We start from the raw sequence: 9576 nt of genomic DNA on the forward strand, positions 1-9576 counted from the left end.
AAAAAAAAAGAAAAGTTGCCAGAATAAGAAATACAAGTGAAGCATAAAATTTAAAATTACAAAGGTAAATAAGAAATGATCTTTTAAAAAGTACAACTATTAAAAATTAGTGGAGCGAATACACAGTGAGCTAAACACCATCTTTCATAGCAGACAGTAATAGACGATACTGAATTTCCCTATTTCTCTGTCATTTTCACTGTCATCACCCTCTCAGTTATTCAACTGCCTTCTGGGCCACAGCATGGGTGAAATGGGAGGCAAAGTTACTTCTGATTTTGGTATATTCTAGTTTAAATGTCATGAACATCATGCGTATTAAAATCAACCAGCCAACCAGCCAACTAGTGCAATGTCACCATAATTTATTTAAAATGCCACTAGTGAGAACTCCCATACACACCTGACGAGAGTAAAAATTGGTGGAACCACTTTGGAAACTAGTTGGGCATTTTAAAAATTATTTATTTATTTATTTATTATGTGGCCGCACCACAGGGCACATGGGATCTTAGTTCCCCATCAGGGATTGAACCCGCCGCACCTGCAGTGGAAGTGTGGAGTCTTAATCACTGGACCGCCAGGGAAATCCCCAGTTGGACATTTTTAATTTATTTATTTTTGGCTGCGTTGGGTATTCGTTGCTGCGTGCGGGATTTCTCTAGTTGCAGTGAGCGGGGGCTACTCTTTGTTGTAGTGCACCGGCTTCTCATTGTGGTGGCTTGTTTGTTATGGAGCACGGGCTCTAGGCTCGCGGGCTTCAGTAGTTGCAGCACGTGGGCTCAGTAGTTGTGGCTCGTGGGCTCTAGAGCACAGGCTCAGTCGTTGTGGCTCACGGGCTTAGTTGCTCAACGGCATGTGGGATCTTCCTGGACCAGGGCTCGAACCAGTGTCCCCTGCATTGGCAGGCAGATTCTTAACCACTGCACCACCAGGGAAGTCCCAAGGCATTTTTAACTGAAGTTAGAAATGTGCCTTCTCCATGACCCAGCAATTCGACCCCAGAGCCAGGAAACACATACTAGGATATTCACGACAGCATTGCCCCTAACAGCTTCAGCCTGGAAGTGACCAAGGTGCCCATCCGCTGTAAGGTGTATAAACAAATTTAGGCAGTCACAGAATGGGATACTAAGTAGCAATAAAAAAGAGTTAACGACAAGTAAACACGACAACACAAATGGACCTCAAAAGCATAATTTTGGGTGAAGTTGCCAGACACAACAAGTCACCCAGAGTGCAAGTCCCAGGACAACCAGACAGCTGCGTGGCCTGGGACAGTCCTGTCTACACCTAGTGTCCCAGGGTTATTAGGGTCATTGTTAATACTGACTCCTATCACTTCCAAAATTCCCTGGTTTAGATGATAAATTATATACTCACACCAGTGGTTCTACTCTTAGAAAGTTTACAAACAAGCTAAACTAATCAATACTACTTATGGATGTACACACATATTAAAAGGTACTAACGCCATATTAAAAAAACCAAGCAGGGAGACGAGCATTATAAAAGTCGGGATGCTGGTTCCCTCTGCGGGGATGGAGAGGGCAACTAACCAGAGGAGCATCTGGGGGCTGGTAATGTTCTCCTTGTTGACCTGGGTGCTGGTTATATACTTTATAATTATTTGCTAAACTGTACATGTATATTTTATGTACTTTTCTGTATGAGTGTGATATTTCACCATTTAACAATTATTAGTGCTATCAGTGAACACCACAATTATTTAAGTCAAAGAAGGAAACAGTCACACTGCATCTTAGTGCAAATAATAGTTCATATTTGTCGATGCTTTCTTTGTGTAAGGCATCCTGAGAAATTCTTTACGTGCATCATCTCATTCCCTGGAGGCAGCACTGACATTTCTGGGGCATCACAGGGCTAGCCGGCGACATTGGTTTTGGGAACTGCTGGTGACAGCCTGCAGAGGAGGTGGCACTGGGGAGAGGTGAAATGTTGCCAGTTCCACATTCAGTCAGCCCCGGGTTAGCACCAGCCCTAATTCAAACTTCCTCGTGAATTTGGACATATGGCTTTCCCTCTCTAAGCGTAGATTACCCCTCTGGAAAACGTGAAATGTGCAGGTCCACATCTCCTGTCCCAAATCCCTAAATCCAAAAGCTCTGCAAACCAAGTCTTTCACAGACCCATTTGGTGGCAGAGCTGCCTGGAACTGATGGAAGATTTTATTTATGGTATGAACTTGAATTTCACTGAAGAAATATCAGTGTGTTTGATTACTCTCCAGCCCCACTAGGAATCTTAACTAATGTACAGGATGGTTCCTATGGCTTAGCCTCATATTCACTTCCCAAATGCATTGAGCCTCAAAAGTTTTGGCTAAGACACTGTGGACTTGTAGTAACTCTCACTTCTCATGGTGATGGGGAAATTCAGTGAGATCAAGCCCTGGCCCTCGACAAGTGTTAGCTGCCATTGTGAACGCTGTGACTACGATTAGCACTTAAGTCCATCTATGGGACTGGAGTCTGTGGCTGCACCTCCTTATGTCAGAATCACGCAGCCATTAAAATCATGACTGGAGGAATGTGGGCTAAGGGGATCCTTAGGGAGTAACAAAACACAGCAGGACATGAAACTGCACCAATGGCAAGGTCAGAGCCATTCAGTGAATTTAAAAACGGCAAAAGAAAATGCCAGGTTTGGGACTTCCCTGGTGGCGCAGTGGTTAAGAATCCACCTGCCAACACAGGGGACACGGGTTCGAGCCCTGGTCTGGGAAGATCGCACATGCCGCAGAGCAAATAAGCCCGTGCGCCACAGTTACTGAGCCTGAGCTCTAGAGCCCGCGAGCTACAACTACCGAAGCCCACGTGCCTAGAGCCCGTGCTCTGAAACAAGAGAAGCCACTGCAATAAGAAGCCCACACACTGCAATGAAGAGTAGCGCCCACTCGCCACAACTAGAGAAAGCCCGTGTGCAGCAGTGAAGACCCAACGCAGCCAAAAATAAATTAATTAAATTTAAAAAAAAACAGAAAATGGCAAGTTCAAAATCTATCTCCAGGAAAAAAAAAGGAGTGGAAGGAAGGGCCCAAGAGCAGTGATGATGTCATGAGTAGTTATTCCCAGGTGAGCAGACCATGGTAGTTAAGAAAAATCCTTCACAAAATCCTAACAGCTAATGTTAACTGCACCCTAACTGCTCTAGGCATGTGGAAAGTGCTTTACAAGATCTCACAGAAGGCTCAACAACAACCCCATGAGGCAGGCGCTATTTTTCAGCTGGGGAAACTGAGGCTTGGAGGAGGGAAGCAACCGACCCAAGGTCACCTGACAAGCAAGCAGGTCAGGGATTTGAACCTCGGTGTGGAGGACTCCAGGGTTTGTGCCACTGTGCACGTCTTCATCTCTGAGTTTCTATACTGTCTTACTTTATTTATGTCAAATTTTACCATAAAAATGTCACCGTACAGAAAAGCTGAAAAAAATAGTTAAAACAAATATCTCAATGTGTTCCATATTTTGCCATATTGGCTTTCTCTCCCTCCCTCTCTTTCGATGAACTGTTTTTTTGTTTCTTGTTTTTGATGGTCTTGAACCACGTGGCATTTTATTTGAATTGCATTTTACATTTCCTGTCTTGGTATATTATGACTCCAGAGGACTAGCTACTGTTGCCAAGGCAAGATGACTTTGGGTAACTTCAGGGATCCACAGGGGTTTTTGTTTGTTTTTTAAATTATTTTTTATTGGAGTATAGTTGATTTACAATGTCTCTTGATGAACTATTAAACACGCATCTTCTAAGAAAGAATAAGGACCCTCTATAAGTCTACACTAACACTTAACCCACTAAGAGAAATCCATTCTACCATCTAATCTTCACTCCATGAACACTTTTTCCCATTGTCTCAAGGTCTTCTGGAGCTGTATCTTCCTAACAAAGATGGGGCTCACACACTGCTGGGGGTGCTCATGTCTCTCTAATCTCTTTTAATCTAAAACACTGCCCCTGCCTTTTCCATTTTTCTTAAAGAGATTATATTTCTTTTATCATAGGAAAAAACTAAGGCAGATTTTTCTATTTGATTTGTGAACCATATGTATAACTTGACTGGATTGAAGAATTAGCATTTAAATAAATATAAATACTTTATTAAAAATATTTTAGGGACTCCCCTGGTGGCACAGTGGTTAAGACTCCACGCTCCCAATTCAGGGGGCCGGGTTCAATCCCTGGTCAGGGAACTAGATCCCACATGCCTCAACTAAGAGTTCGCATGCCACAACTTTGCATTTAGCATTAAACCTGAAACTAATGCTACATTACGTACTATGATTCCATTCCAGCTCACTTTATTTAAAATAGCAATAACCACAAAATAAAAACAACGTATTGTGGATTCGAGTATAATTACTAAGATCCTGTGCAGGCCTACTCATGGGAAAAATGACCCTGGTATGTATGCCCTGAACCTTTTATGCAATATATGAAAAGGCAGGTATAATTCTGTCAACTGTTGGAGACCTTTGCTTACTAGATATCTTCCTAAAGAAACAACAACAACAACAAAAATATATATATATATATATAACAAATATATATATATATAGTTATATATAGATATATTTAATGGAACAAGAAAACAAAAGTTTACAAAAATTATTTCATGTTACAAAAGTGCCAATAGAGAAACTAAAAGGAATGTCATGATTATATAGGAAGGAGGGAAACCGTGGAGATGATGAAAGCTGTCTCCATCTATTTTTGGCAAAGGATTAACAGACATTGTCTCAAAGTTGATAAACTAAGAAATAATAATGGAAGAATTTGCTTTAAAAATTTTGAAGTAACTACCAGAGTAATAAAAATCAGAGAAAGGTTTAAAACCATGCACCACGGATCACAAGTTACTTTTGCCATTTCTGAAAAGTAATTTAATTACAAAGTTTTAAAACTGGCTGCGGGGGAGGGTGCGCTGTTTAAACGATTGATATTTCATGCAAAGCTTTGTCCTGTTTGTCTTTTGTTCTTGTGTTACTGGGACATTTAAAAAATTGTTATTATTTATTTTAAAAGTATGTTGGTAATACTGTAAATTTGAATATTGGTAATATTCAAAATAAGGGGTAAACAGCTGCTGTCTAAAGTTGAAGGATCAAGATACGGAGTGTTAACAAATATTACTGAACACTGCAAAGGTTAACTTCGAACAAAATTTAAATTGGGTGGAGCGGCCGCAGCTAAAAACATACTGTGCCCAAGTTGCTAAATCGAGAAACGGCGCTCTAAGATCTTCCGATTCACAGATTTTTCTGCCAGTCAGAGAAAACAAAAACCAGAACTGGTAAAAAGTGGTCTGGCCTTTCACAAGCTGCTGCGAACACGTGTTGGTCGGGTACGTTTCGGAGGGGGATTTATTTAACGGTGGCCTCCGCGGGCCAGCAGCCGAGCGGAGAGGCGAGGGCTTTAGAGGGCTGCTTTTAGCAAAGCCCTTTCCGAATGATCTGGGGCTTTCAAACGTGCGACTGTGTAACTCTGGACTTAAAGGGGCAGAAGCTGGCTGGGGCAGGCCGGGAAGGGGCACTAGGGCGCAGGACTCTCGGGACACGCCCCTCCGGGCAGGGCCTGGGGCGGAAATCCTTCCCGGGGCGCCTCAGCCGCGAGTGGGGACGGGACACCGGTCCCGACCTGGGGCCCTACCTGTCCCGACGCTCACCTGGCGGCCTGCTCGGAGGCGGCGGCGGGCTAGGATCCCCTTCCCCGACCCTGCTCTGAGAGGCAGTCGTGGGGCTCCCCGGGAACGGCCCCGCCCAGGGAGCCCCGGGACCCGCGCTCTGGGCAGTCGGTCCTCTCCGGGGCGGACGGCTGTGAGATCCCGCGGGCGGGCGGCTGCGCGAAGCCCGAGCGAGGGAGGGGCGGGGTCTGGGAGGCTGTAGGCGCTGGGAGGAGGGCCCAGCTGCCGCAAGGCTGGCGGGGAGGGGAACCAGCCCCCGCCCTCGTGCATCTCGGGGCCCGCTCCTCTGAGAGTCTACATTTTCTCCACGTGGTTACGTGCTGCCCAGGCGCCCCGCGATCTGAGACCCGGGTCCCCCGGCGCTTAGCGCAGGCACCTCCTGTGGGCGAGTCCCACCTCCCGGGGAGCCTCCTGCCGTGGGAATGGTCCCAGCTGCCCCCACAGCCCCAAATCCTGTCTTTCCTTCCTTTTCCCTCCACCTGCCTACAACCGCCTCGCCATTCACAACATCTCTCCCACCATCTGTCAACTTCTAGTAAATGGCCGAGCTGTGACTTCGACCCTGGGCTTGGTGTGAAACACTTGGATAGAAGCTTCTATCCACAGGGATTCTCTCGAATTTACATTGTGTCCCCAGGCTGGTAGTGTCTCAGAAGCCCAGGCTTGTTCTTAAGTTGAGCCTCTCTGCCATACATACTTCTCTGGGGCGACAACCTGGGCGCTCCTACATTAGAAACCTGCCCCCTCCCCTAAACTGCAGACAAGGTAATTAATCCGAGGTTCACAGTAAGGATGGGGCCAAGACCCATTTCTCTCTTGACCTCTGCCCTTGGCCCTGCACCGTTTCTTTGGATTGCCCTATACTGCGCAAGGAACCTCAAGGACTGACCTTAGCCTCCCCAGAGCCAGTCTTCTGAGCTCCAGGCCTCCCACAACCTAGGAAATCGTCACCAGTCCCAGTTACCCCAGCGCTCACTCATCGCAGGCACTGAAACTGATAGAACACGTCTCTGTACTTAGTAGAGCGTAGGTTCCTCTGTCTCCCGGCAGAGAGACTTCAGGGAGAGGCAGAGTGACAGGTAAGAAAAGAGTTTACAGTGTTAGTGTAGGATGCTTGTGAGGCCTACAAGCCGGTGGGCAAGGGAGTGCCACGCCTGGAGAACTTAGTGGGCTACAGTTTTATAATCAAAGGAAAAGTGGAGAGGAGGAGATGACCGCCTTCTTCCTCATTCTTGAGTAGATGGTGAGCTTCCATCATCAGCTCCTCCTCCACGTCAGGTGGGGGAGTTTTCTTGTCCCTCCATGGTCAAGCCGGGACTGTCACGGCGCAATGGAAATGAGCAAAAAGGTGGTAACGTATGCTAAAAACATGGTGAATCATCTCAGCGTTCAGTATAATGCCACCCTTTCCTTATATTTTTGTTTTCAGTGTGCCCAGAGGAGCATGTCCTAGGAATCATTAACCTACTGAGCTCACTGGGCAAGACATGGGTCTCATGCCACCATCGTTTTATTGTTTTGGGGCATGTCTCATGCTTCTGTTGCATGCTTTTGTTGCTAAGCGAGGCTGCTTGGTTTTGTAGTTAAGCAAACATGCTTTCTTGAGTGATCATTAACTTACAGGGGTCTCCCATACTTTCTTCTCTACTTAAAATCCCCTAGTGGGATTAACTAATCACCTACCTTGTCCCTTTACTCTGTCCCTATCAACTATGCTAAATGCTTTATATGCATTATTCCATGGACACCTCTCCTGAGAAACTGAGGCCCAGAGATATGTAGGCTTTGCACGAGGTGCAAGTCACTGGCTTGGTGGTCACACAGGAAAGGGTTTAAGCTTCGTTTGCCCAGGTCCCCTCCGCCGGAAGCCTCAGAAAGGCACCACAACACCATCGTGAGGACGGCGTGAGGTCCGTGCCTGCAGCGCGCAGTAAACGTCAGCTCTCGTTATTTGTACCACCTGCCTTTCGAAGCATTTTCTGCGGCGGGTTGTAAAATTGTTGTATTATTGGTAGCGTTTATAGTATCGATCCACACACCATCCCTTATCTGAAAGGCCTAGGACTAGATGGTTTGGATTCCGGATTGTTTATTTTTTATTTTTCAAATTTAGAAGGCAGTAGAATGCATATAACATATATACAGCATTCTGCAGTATTCCCAGCAGGATCAGGGCAGCATTCCATGATCATGTGATATTTCTGCGTTAAATCGTGTGTAGAAAGAACAACTTAGTGGAATAGTTATGAATGCCTGATGTCAGTTCAGTCAGGTCTTATTGCTTGAAGAGACTGGGGCCTAATTTATTAAGAAAGTTTGTGGGTAAGAAACTATAACAATGTTTTTAAGTTGTTATTTATCTATTTATTTATTGAGCCTCACTGCACAGCTTGTGGGGTCTTAGTTCCCCAACCAGGGATGGAACCCAGGCCCGGTAGAGTGGAAGTGAAGAGTCCGAACCACTGGACCTCCAGGGAATTCCCAATACTTTTTAAAAAATAACTTTATTTTTTTATTTTTGGCTGCGTTGGGTCTTCGTTGCTGCACGCCGGCTTTCCCTAGTTGCGGTGAGCGGGGGCTACTCTTCGTTGCCGTCCGCAGGCTTCTCATTATGGTGGCTTCTCTTGCTGCAGAGTCCGGGCTCTAGAGTGCAGGGTCAGTAGTTGCGGCACACGGGCTTAGTTGCTCCGCAGCATGTGGGATCTTCCCGGACCACGGCTAGAACCCATGTCCCCAGCACTAGCAGGAGGATTCTCAACCACTGCGCCACCGGGGAAATCCCCTAGTTTGTTTTTTTTCTCTCTTTTTTTTAAATTGATAGCATTATTAAGCACCTGCTGTGAACCAGACGCAGGCTACATAGATTATGTAGGTTTACAGGCACTAAACGATTTATTTCAACACATAATACTGGTTTATTACAGATAAATGAGAAAAAACTCAGGGTATTCCCAATAAAATAATTGGATTATCAAAGGATGTTAAAACCATTGGTAAAATGTTGTTGGAGAACAGTCCAGAATTATTACCCAGTAGATGACTTATTCATTAGGGGAAAAAATGTACCTACCTAGTGAGGGGTGGTGGGTTTTGGCAGACACCCTCTTAACCAAGTGATCAAATAATATCCTCGATAGTGGGACAGCATGACATCAAGGGTCTCTTGATGTGACACCACCATAGGAAGTATACAAAATTGTCTAAGCAGAATTCTTGTTAAAAAAAAAAATTGAAACCTACGTTTAATAATGAGAAAGCATTCAGTATTGAACATGCGGGATATACATAAGATAACTGGCCAGGACTTTTCAAAAAAGTCAATATGAAAAACCAAAGGACTTCCCTGGTGGTGCAGTGGTTAAGAATCCGCCTGCCAATGCAGGGGACACTGGTTCGAGCCCTGGTCCGGGAAGATCCCACATGCCACGGAACAAATAAGCCCGTGCGCCACAACTACTGAGCCCACACGCCACAACTACTGAGCCTGCGTGCTACAACTGCTGAAGCCCATGCGCCTAGACCCTGTACTCCGCAACAAGAGAAGCCACTGCAGTGAGATGCCCATGCACCGCAACAAAGAGTAGCCCCCGCTACTAGAGAAAGCCCACGCACAGCAACAAAGACCCAACGCAGCCAAAAATAAACAAATAACTAAGTAAATTTATTAAAAAAAAACAGAAAAAACAAAAAGGAGACCAAAGAGACATAACAATCAGATACAGTTCATGCACCTTGATTGGGTCTTTTTTAATTTTAATTTTTTTTTTTTTTTTTGCAGTATGCGGGCCTCTCACCACTGTGGCCTCTCCCGTCGCGGAGCACAGGCTCGGGACGCGCAGGCTCAGCGGCCATGGCTCACAGGCCCAGCCGCT

General features: G+C 45.6%; 1 protein-coding gene across 1 annotated transcript in view; it reads right to left on the bottom strand.

Annotated features, from left to right (window-relative positions):
• LOC103076936 (F-box only protein 17) overlaps positions 1-5831 on the bottom strand; it is a 26597-nt gene extending 20766 nt beyond the window's left edge. The window contains exon 1 of the mRNA XM_007464684.1: positions 5687-5831. The gene's annotated coding sequence lies outside the window, so the exon portion shown is untranslated. The remainder of the gene's footprint in view (positions 1-5686) is intronic.
• Between the last annotated feature and the right edge of the window lie 3745 nt (positions 5832-9576).

Source organism: Lipotes vexillifer, unplaced genomic scaffold (assembly GCF_000442215.2).
Source record: "Lipotes vexillifer unplaced genomic scaffold, Lipotes_vexillifer_v1.1 scaffold1815, whole genome shotgun sequence".
Taxonomy (NCBI): Eukaryota; Metazoa; Chordata; class Mammalia; order Artiodactyla; family Lipotidae; genus Lipotes; species Lipotes vexillifer.